Genomic DNA, 9,404 nt, shown 5'->3' with positions numbered 1-9,404 from the left:
TTTTTTTTTTTTTATTAACAGGTGATGCTTATGACAGATTCTCTCTACATTGTGTGTGTTGTAAGCTAGGTGTGGGGAGGCACACACTCCCCTGTGTCTGTGTGTGTACCTGTATGGAGCCTGGAGATGAACTTCTGTTGCTTTTTACCTTATTTTAAGCCTGTCTCTCATTGGACCCAGAATTTACCATTTCAGCTAGATTAACTACAAAGTGAGTACCCAGGATCTGCTGTCTCTACTTCCTGGTGCTGGGATCATAGGCACTTACCATTGCCCCTGGCTTTTGTGTGGCAGTTGGGAAGCTAGTCTTCATGCCTGGGCAGCAAGCACTTTACTGACTGAGCCGGCTGGCCAGCCTCTCATTTTCGTTAGATGAGGTTTCACTAGGGTAGCACAGGCTGGTCTCAAACACTTCTCTGCTTCCCAACTCCTGGGATTACCAGCATTCCTTACTGCAGCCAACCAGCAAACAGGCCTGTGTTTAATCTCAGACATTGTCACTGCCGATCTTATGGGCCTGGAGTGAGTGTCCCCCTCCCTCTCTCACTTTCAGATCCCATGTACCTGGATCTGTTGGCCATGGAGGCCTCCACTCTGGCAGCTGCCTGCTCATGTCTTCCACCATGAGTAGTCCATCATCGCAGGGCACATTCCCTTCCCTGGCCAGCCCCACTTCATCTTTGTGGCTCTGCATCCAAGGCTCTTCCACAAGACTCCTCTCAGACTGTGTATCTGTGATACATATGCTCTCACAGAATAAACTTGGCCCAAGGGGAAAATGTTTTAAATGAGGCTTGATGGTGCACACCTGTTCTTGCCCTTGGAAAGTACAGTCAGGAGTATCAGACATTCACTCATCCTCAGCTACAGTGTGAGTTCAAGGCTAGCCTGGGCTAGGGGTGTGGGAGGGGCAGCGTTAAAAGAGAATGACTGGTGTTGGGGGGGGTGAGGATGCAATTATAGTCTCAAAAACATTTTTAAAAGAGGATGTTCAAAATAGTCAAAATTTCCAAGAGGGAAAGAGCTGTTGATGTTGTTGATGGAGCGCTGAGAGTAGAAAAACCTTCAAATGCTAGGGTAGTTGGCCAAGCGGGTGACTGTGGGAGCTAGGAAAGGAACACAGTGAACTCACAGGAGCAGGAAAAATAAAAACAGTGATGCTGTCAGAGCAAGGTTATGGGACCATCAACAGCACAGGAAGGGCAGGTACCAAGAGTGAAGCCTGTCCCCCAGAGCCTATTAGAAAGGAATGGGTGCTTGTGGGTGGAGCCCAGGGAAGCAGGACATGGTAGAGGGTAGGGGGCAGGGGGCAGGGGGCAGGGGGCGGGGGCAAGGGCCAGGGGCCAGGCTGGCTCTGGCTCAGCTCTCCCCTTGCTCACCAGAGATTCAGATTCAGAGATTGCTTTCTGCTTCTGGGCTGGGCGTTCTTTACCTGTGGTGTGTTGCATTCACAAAGTCTCTGCCAGCCCCAAATTTCTGAGATTCTTTTACTCAGTCCAGTTGCAGGGAACAAAGGACCTGACCCATGAGGGGATGGCGACCCCTAGACACATTGGGGATAAATGTATCCTGGCGTCTGCTGTTAGCTCCCCGCTTGGGCTCACTGACCCAAGCCACACTTGCTTGCTTTCATTTTTTCTAATTTGCCCAAATTCCTCCCACTTCAGACTGTAGGTTAATCCCTCCTGTCTGGGATATTTCTCTTCTTCCTTCCCCTGGGCAGTTTCTCATCCTTTCTAGAGATTCTGCCTATGCCCATAAGGTTAGATTTTCCTGTCCCAGATCTCATTTTAACAGCTCTGGTGTTAACTGTAATTCAGCAGTTGCGTGCTTAGCAACTGTGCCGCTGGGTAGTGTGGGCGGGGCTTGTCCTCTGTGGTGTCTCTAGGGCACTGTGGAGCCAACTCTCGGGTCAGTCTTTGAAACTGTTAAGACTCAAGCAGTGCCCCGCCTCTAAGCAGGGCCACACCTTTGTTGACTAGGGGTAGGATTACTGGTTTGGAGTGTTCCCTGGACTGCTATCGAGCAGCTGTGGTCATGCCTCTTATTTACCTGCATTGACCTCAGAGTGGCTCAGAGCTCCACTCAGCAAAGCTGTCTCCTGCCAAAGCCATTACAGTTTCTTAGCTCCAGGCGGAGACAGACTGCAGATGGCTTAATTTAGAAGCATCTCAGAAGGAATTCCTTACTCCACGGGTCTTCATCACTGACTTCACGGGGTCTCACGGTCATAACCTGCAGGGGCATTCAGGCTGATGTTTAATGGTATCCTCCAGGGCAGCAAGTGGCTCCTCTGTAAGGGGAGCTGTGGCAGAAGACAGGAGCTTAGCCCCAAAGCCTACCTTGAACCTCTGATCCTCCTGCCTCTGCCCTGCAGTGCTAGGATTCACAGGAGTGTGCCACCATGCTCAGTGTGTGCACCGTTAGGGGGACCCCAGGACCTCATGTATACTAGGCAAGCACTCTACTAGCTGATCCACAGCCCCAGTCACCCCTCTCTTTCTAGAGGCCTACTTCCTTGAGTTGGTTTCCAGGTGAGTCAACAGGATGGCCACTAAGCAGACCCCTAGAGTCTAAGTTCTCAGGTGACTCCAAACCCAGGAGTTTTACATTCCCTCTTACCTCTGCTGACACTATTTCCCCCCTAGAGCCTACCTTCCCCTCCCAATACTCCCAGGTCCACCTTCACCGACCACCTGAGACCACATGAATTACATCCTTTTTAATCGGCCCACTAGCCTCTGTATTGGATCTGTCCTGTTTAACCACGTCTCCAGTACCATGCTGGAAGAAGACCGTGCCTCAAAGAACCTAGTGCTCCGTGTGCACACCTGCCCCAGCTCCCACTGCAAGTGAGTCCAGCACAGCACAGTGGTGTGCTTGTCGCTTGCCCCACAGTTAGCCTGGTGCTGCTGACAGCAGAACAGGTGAGGGATGCCCACGCAGTCTCTGAAAAGGACTTCCCACAGCCCAAACACCCAGTCAGTAAGTAAACCCATGACAAATGGAGAATGGACTGATGACAGGTAAGAAATGTGAGCTTACCTGGGCATGGTGCACACCTTTAATCCCAGCACTGAGAGGCAGAGGCAGGCAGATCTCTATGAGGAGCCAGCCTTATCTGCATAGTGAGTTCCAGAACAGTCAGGGCTATGTAGAGAGTCAGGGCTATGTAGAGAGACCCTGTCTCAAAAAAAAAAAAAAAAAAAAAAAACAAAAAAAAACAAAAAAAAACAAACCTAAAACAAAACAACAATAACAAAGAGATATAAGTTCAACTATCACAGGAGATGGTGCTTTTTTAAAAAAAAGATTTATTTATTTATTTATTTATTTATTTATTTATTTATTTAGTGCATATGAGTACACCATTGCTCTCTTCAGAGACAGCAGAAGAAGGCATCAGATCCTATTACAGATGGTTGTAAGCCACCATGTGGTTGCTGGGAATTGACCTCTGGACCTCTAAAAGAGCAGTTGGTGCTCTTAACCGCTGAGCCATCTCTCCAGCCCGACAGTTGGTACTCAATAACTGTATTCCAGATGGATGGATTGATGCACATTTCTGCTTTAGTGGGATTGTTTGGTAACTGGCATGTGCAAAATGAACATGTCTTTGTGTGTGCATGTGGAGTCCAGAAGTCAGCATCTGGGGTCCTGTCTCCTTAGTCAGTGCTTGCCTTGGGTTTATTTTATGTATATAAGTATTTTGCCTACATGTATATAAGTGCACCACATATATGCTATGCCCTTGGATGCCAGCAAAGGACATGTGGATCCCCTGAATTGGAGTTACAGTTGGTTGTGGACTGTCATGTGGTGCTAGGAAGCACACCCATGATCCTCTGCAAGAGCTCTAGATGCCTACCCTTAAGTGCTGGGCCACCACTCCAGCATCTGCTCACCATAATTTGTCAGACAGATCTCATACTGGGACCGGGGACTCACCAAGTAGGCTAGACTGTCAGCCTCAGATCCTGTCTCTTTCTCTCTAGCCCTGGGATTATAATTGCTTGTATGTAGGTGCTGTGGATCAAATTCAGATCTTTATGCTTGCAAAGCGAATGCTTTACTAACTGTGGAGTTTCAGTTAAATACCCTGGCAAAACCAATTTTAAGGGAGAAAGAATTTTAGCTCACAGTTCCAGGTGACAGTCCATCATTGCAGAGAAATTGAGGCAGGAACTTGAAGCAGCTGGTCAAGTCAAGAGGAGAGAGAATGAGAACATGCTTGCTAGTGCTCTGCTCACTCTCCACCTTCACAGTTCAGAACCCCCTGCCTAGGGAATGGTTCTGCCCATAGTGGCCTGGGTCTTCCCACACCAATTAATCTCCCATAGACATGCCCCAGACCAAACTGGTATAGACAATCCCTTATGAGACTCTCTCTTCCCAAGTGTTTCTTGATTATGTCAAGTTGACAATCAAAAGTAACTAGTACATCAATTGTGCTATCTCCTCAGGCCCCACAAAAGAACATTTCTACCAGGGCTTCTCTTGTAGTATGTGAGTCAGCCGAACAGTTCCACAGGACTTCCATCTCCTGCAGGAGTGCCCAGGTCTGCCTTGAGGTTCCTATAACAAGTCACCCTTAGTGTGGGGGTTAAACAATAGATGTCTGGAGAACAGCAATCTAAAGCTAAGGAATGGGCTCCTTCCAAAGGTTCTGAGGAGGATGGATCCATTGTGCCTCCACTAGGCTCCTGTGGTTCCTGGCATTTCTGGGCCAAGGTCCAGCACTTTAACTTCTTTCATGGCCTCCTCTGTGTTTTCTGCCAGGGATAGGGAAATGGCTCTCTGGTAAAGATATTTGCCTCAGATCTCCAAAATGCATGTGTAAAAGCCAGGTGGTAAGAGGCAGAGACTGGTGGATCTCCTGGAAGCTGGAGTCAGCAGGCTTGACCTCCGAGGGAGGGTGCTGTTCTGGGCCTGTGCAGACCTTGTATCAAACAAAAGGTGGGGGGAAACAACTAAGAACCCGTACTGGAGGCTGTCCTCTGATCGTCACCCTTACTCCATGTATGCATGTATGTACAAGAACACACACACACACAAATGTAAAAACCAACCAACAAATAAAAATACTGTTCTGGCATGGGGAGATGTCTCAGTGCCTCAAGCGCTTGCTGAACAAGCCTGAGTGTCTGAAGCTGAATCCTCAGGACACACATGAACAAGCCAGGTATGGTGGCATGTCCCTGTAACTTCATGAAGAAGCCAGGTATGGTGGCATGAACCTGTAACTTCTTGGCTGAGGAACTGGAGAAGGGTGGATCCCCAACCCCCTACCCAGCCAGCCTGGAATGGCAAGCTCTGGGTCAGTTAGAGACCCTGTTAAAAACTAAACTGGGGGGACTGGTGAGATGGCTCAGTGGGTAAGAGCACCGACTGCCCTTCCAAAGGTCCTGAGTTCAAATCCCAGCAACCACATGGTGGCTCACAACCACCCCGTAATGAGATCTGACACCCTCTTCTGGTGAGTCTGAAGACAGCTACAGTGTACTTATTTATAATAACAAATAAATCTTTGGGCCACAGCAAGCAGGGACTGAGTGAGAGGGCTCGATTCCCAACAATCAGATGAAGGCTCACAACTATCTGTACAGCTACAGTGTGTACTCATATACATGAAATAAATAAATAAATCTTTTTTAAAAAGATATAAAAATTCTTATTAAAAAGAAAAACTAAACTGGGGAACAGTTGAAGAAGCCATCTTCTGCCCCAGCTGGCATCAAACTCTCTCCTCCTGCTGCTGTCACCAGAGCGCTGGGATCAGCTGTGCCCAGCCACATCCACATCTTTTTATATGATTTCAAAATCATCTTTTATTTTTCAGTATTATGAAGGTTTAAATTTTATTACTGCACACATGTGTGGGATGAAGATGTATGTGGAGGTCAGAGGACAACTTTGTGATATTGCTACATTTCACAAATGGCAGCTCCGATTCCAGGAGATCCAGTGCCCTCTTCTGACTGCTGAGGGCACCAGGCATATGCTTGTGGTACACAGACACACATGCAGGCAAAACACCCACTGGCTGCTCATGCAAAGGACCAGGTTTCAGGTCCCAGTATCCACATGGCAGCTCACAACTACCTATGACTCCAGTTCAAGGGGATCCGACAGCCCCTTCTGGCCTTCCACAGGTACTACAAGCACGTGATGCACATGCATGCAAGGAAGCCACTCATCATACAACACAAAATAGGAGTAAGTAAACATTTAGCAAAATAATAATAATTACAAGGTTTCACTAATTCCCTAGCTGGTCTCAGGCCTGTGCACCCCCTGCCTCAGCCTATCCAATGACTGGATTATAGGAGTGTGCCACCATACCACACAGGAGATTCTTCCTAGAAGAAGGAGAATTATTTTTCAGTGATGTTATTGCTTAGTGTTAAACATTTTCTATAACTGTGCCTTTTACTACTATAGACACTAAGGAGTAAACCGCTTATGTTTTAATAGGCAAACTGGCCAGACAGTGGTACCTCATGTCTTTAGTCTCAGCACTTGGGAGGCAGAGGCAGGCGGATTTCTGAGTTTGAGGCCAGCCTGATCTACAGAGTGAGTTCCACGACAGCCAGGGCTACACAGAGAAACCCTGTCTCAAAAAAACATTAAAAAAAAAAAAAAGGCAAACTGGACTGATAACCCACTAGGGACAGAACTCCTCAGATCATACCTACTGGAGACCAGGAGACCTAAGAATGAGCCACTGGATGACCCTTGATGCCCAAGGCCCAGAGACATGCTAAACCACTTTCCTGAGAAGCTCCAACTGCCTTTTGGGAGCAAAGTGTTTCTCTGCTATCGGTTCCCTCTGTGCGGACAGCCCCACACCCAGCTCTGAGGACTGGTTTCCTCCAGGGTTGGGTACTGTACTGGCTGATTTTGTGTGTCTACTTGACACAGGCTGGAGTTATCACAGAGAAAGGAGCTGCAGTTGGGGAAGTGCCTCCATGAGATCCAGCTGTGGGGCATTTTCTCAATTAATGATAAAGGGGGTAGGGGCCCCTTGTGGGTGGTGCCATCCCTGGGCTGGAAGTCTTGGGTTTTATAAGAGAGCAGGCTGAGCAAGTCAGGGGAAGAAAGCCAGTAAGGAACATCCCTCCATGGCCTCTGCATCAGCTCCTGCTTCCTGACTTGCTTGAGTTCCAGTCCTGACTTCCTCTGATGATCAACAGCAATGTGGAAGTAAACTGAATAAACCCTTTCCTCCCCAACTTGCTTCTTGGTCATGATGTTTGTGCAGGAATAGAAACCCTGACTAAGATAGGCACTGAGCCAGAGACTTCCCACTAAGTTCTTCTCCTTTCTCTCTGACATGTTATCCTCTTTCCTGGGTCCTTTCTCTTACCTTTTGCTACATGATGGCTGTGAACTGATGTTAACATGGCTCAGTTAGTAAAGTGTGTGTTGCCCCATTTGTGTTCTAGAACCACTGTACAGGAGCTGGTTGTGGTGGCGCCTTTCTATCATCCTAGTCCTGGCCAGGGGAGGCTTCAGAGGCAGGCTGACCCCTGGTGTCACTATTGTGTGAGCTCCAGGTGCAGTGGAAGGCCTTGTCACAAAAAATAGGGGGCTGGAGCGATGCCTCGAAGCTAAGAAAGCTTGCTGTTCTTTAAGAGGACACAAGTTCAGTTCCCAGCAACTCACAGCCATCTGTAACTCCAGATCCAGGGGATCTGACAACTTTTCTGGATTCTGCAAGTGCTAGCCCATATGTCACACACATGCGCACACATACAGAGGCTGCTAACCCAGGCACACACCTACAAGGCTGGCACTGGCCTGGGTTCTTGATGAAGACCTCATGTCTGAGGCCCTGAAGCCATCAGTGCTCTTGACAATACAAAACTGTGTCTGTCAGTCCTTTACCTCAGCCACCCCATCACATCTTGAACTTAAGCTGTAACTGAGCTGTTTCAGCAGGCATGCCCTCTCTCTGCCTAAGAATGCCAACAGCTCTCCCCAAGTCTCTCCTCCAGGCCCCTCATGTATCATTGAGTACATCTACCTTCCCTGACTGTAAAGAAGTACCCTGGAAGTTGTTGGGAGACATTAGCTCTCCTAAAGGGCCCTTCTAGAAAAGTAGGTCTTCCTGGCTTACTGTTACATCCATGTCTGATCCAGAGCTGTGTTCAATAGGCATGATTGAATGAGAGAGGGAGAGAATGGACAGAAGTTATCAGTGGTCAGCTAGAGCCTACATCTTCCTGCCCTTACGGTATCCCAAAGAGAAATGCTGATGCATGGGGTCTCCCAGCCTCTGGAATGGACCATTCCAGGGGCAGCAGCAGAAGGGACAGGTTCTCGACTTGCCACTGTTTCTGGAGAGGGAAGGAACAAGCTGAGCAACTGAGGCACAACAGCTTGCCTTTTTTTAAGCTTTAGATTTTAAATTTGTATTTTTATATGTATGAGTGTTTTACCTATCTGTGTACCGTGTGTGTGCCTGGTATCTAAGAAGGCCAGAAGGATCCCCTGAGGCTGGAGTTACACATGCTTGTGAGCTAACATGGAGGTGCTAGGAACTAAACTTAGGTTCTCTGCAAGAACAGCTGATGCTCTTAACTGATGAGACATCTCTGTAGCACGAATCAACCCTTTTAAAAAATTTGCACTTTGCCTGGCAGGGAACGAACCCAGGGTCTCACACAAGCCAACATCCTCTCCCTGAGCCACACACCAGTGTCCCATGATAGTCTTAACTGCAGAAGTTGTCACTTCTTCAATTTGTCTCCTTTGAGACTAGGTCTCATGTAGCCCAGGCTGGCTTTAAACTTACTATGTAGCTGAGGATGACCTTCAATTTCTGATTTTTCTGCCTCTGCATCTCAAGTACTTGAATTGCAGGCATGGTTTTATTTAGTGCCAGGAATGGAGCCCAGGGCATCTCTCATGGTAGGCAAGCAGTGAGCCATGTGCTCAACACTCCGCATGCCTTCTGTTTGTTATTTTCCTGCCCTGTAATGCAACATATCTCTGAACTGTGGCTCTAGTAATCTTGAGAGTCACGTTGTCCCCACAGGAGAGAAGAAATTAGATTGTCGTCTTGGTGGAAAGAATGTGCCCCCCCACCGAGTATAAGTGTGTGTGTGTGTGTGTGTGTGTCTGTGTGTGGTGTATGTGTCTGTGTGTGGTGTGTGTGTGTGTTTGTGTGTGTGTGTAGTGTGTGTGTGTGTTTGTGTGTGTGGTGTGTGTGTGTGTGTGTGTTTGTGTGTGTGGTGTGTGTGTGTGTGTTTGTGTGGTGTGTGTTTGGCAGCAACCATCTTTATATCTGAGCCATCTTTTGGGGTTTTAATGGTAGACTATTGCCATGTGAAGGTTACCAGGTCCTACTGACTGTCAACTCCAGTCACGGCTGGCAATGTCTATCGACATATATCTTTCTC

The 9,404-nt window shown here is 47.9% G+C and overlaps 1 protein-coding gene across 1 annotated transcript in view; it reads left to right on the top strand.

Annotated features, from left to right (window-relative positions):
- Nucleotides 1-9,404, top strand: part of Cfap77 (cilia and flagella associated protein 77) — a 129,557-nt gene that overhangs the window by 119,010 nt on the left and 1,143 nt on the right. The window lies entirely within an intron of this gene.

This window comes from Mastomys coucha, unplaced genomic scaffold, assembly GCF_008632895.1.
Source record: "Mastomys coucha isolate ucsf_1 unplaced genomic scaffold, UCSF_Mcou_1 pScaffold15, whole genome shotgun sequence".
In the NCBI taxonomy this organism is placed as follows: Eukaryota; Metazoa; Chordata; class Mammalia; order Rodentia; family Muridae; genus Mastomys; species Mastomys coucha.
Note: the sequence above shows the minus strand (reverse complement) of the source record. Positions and strands in the feature narration are given on the sequence as shown.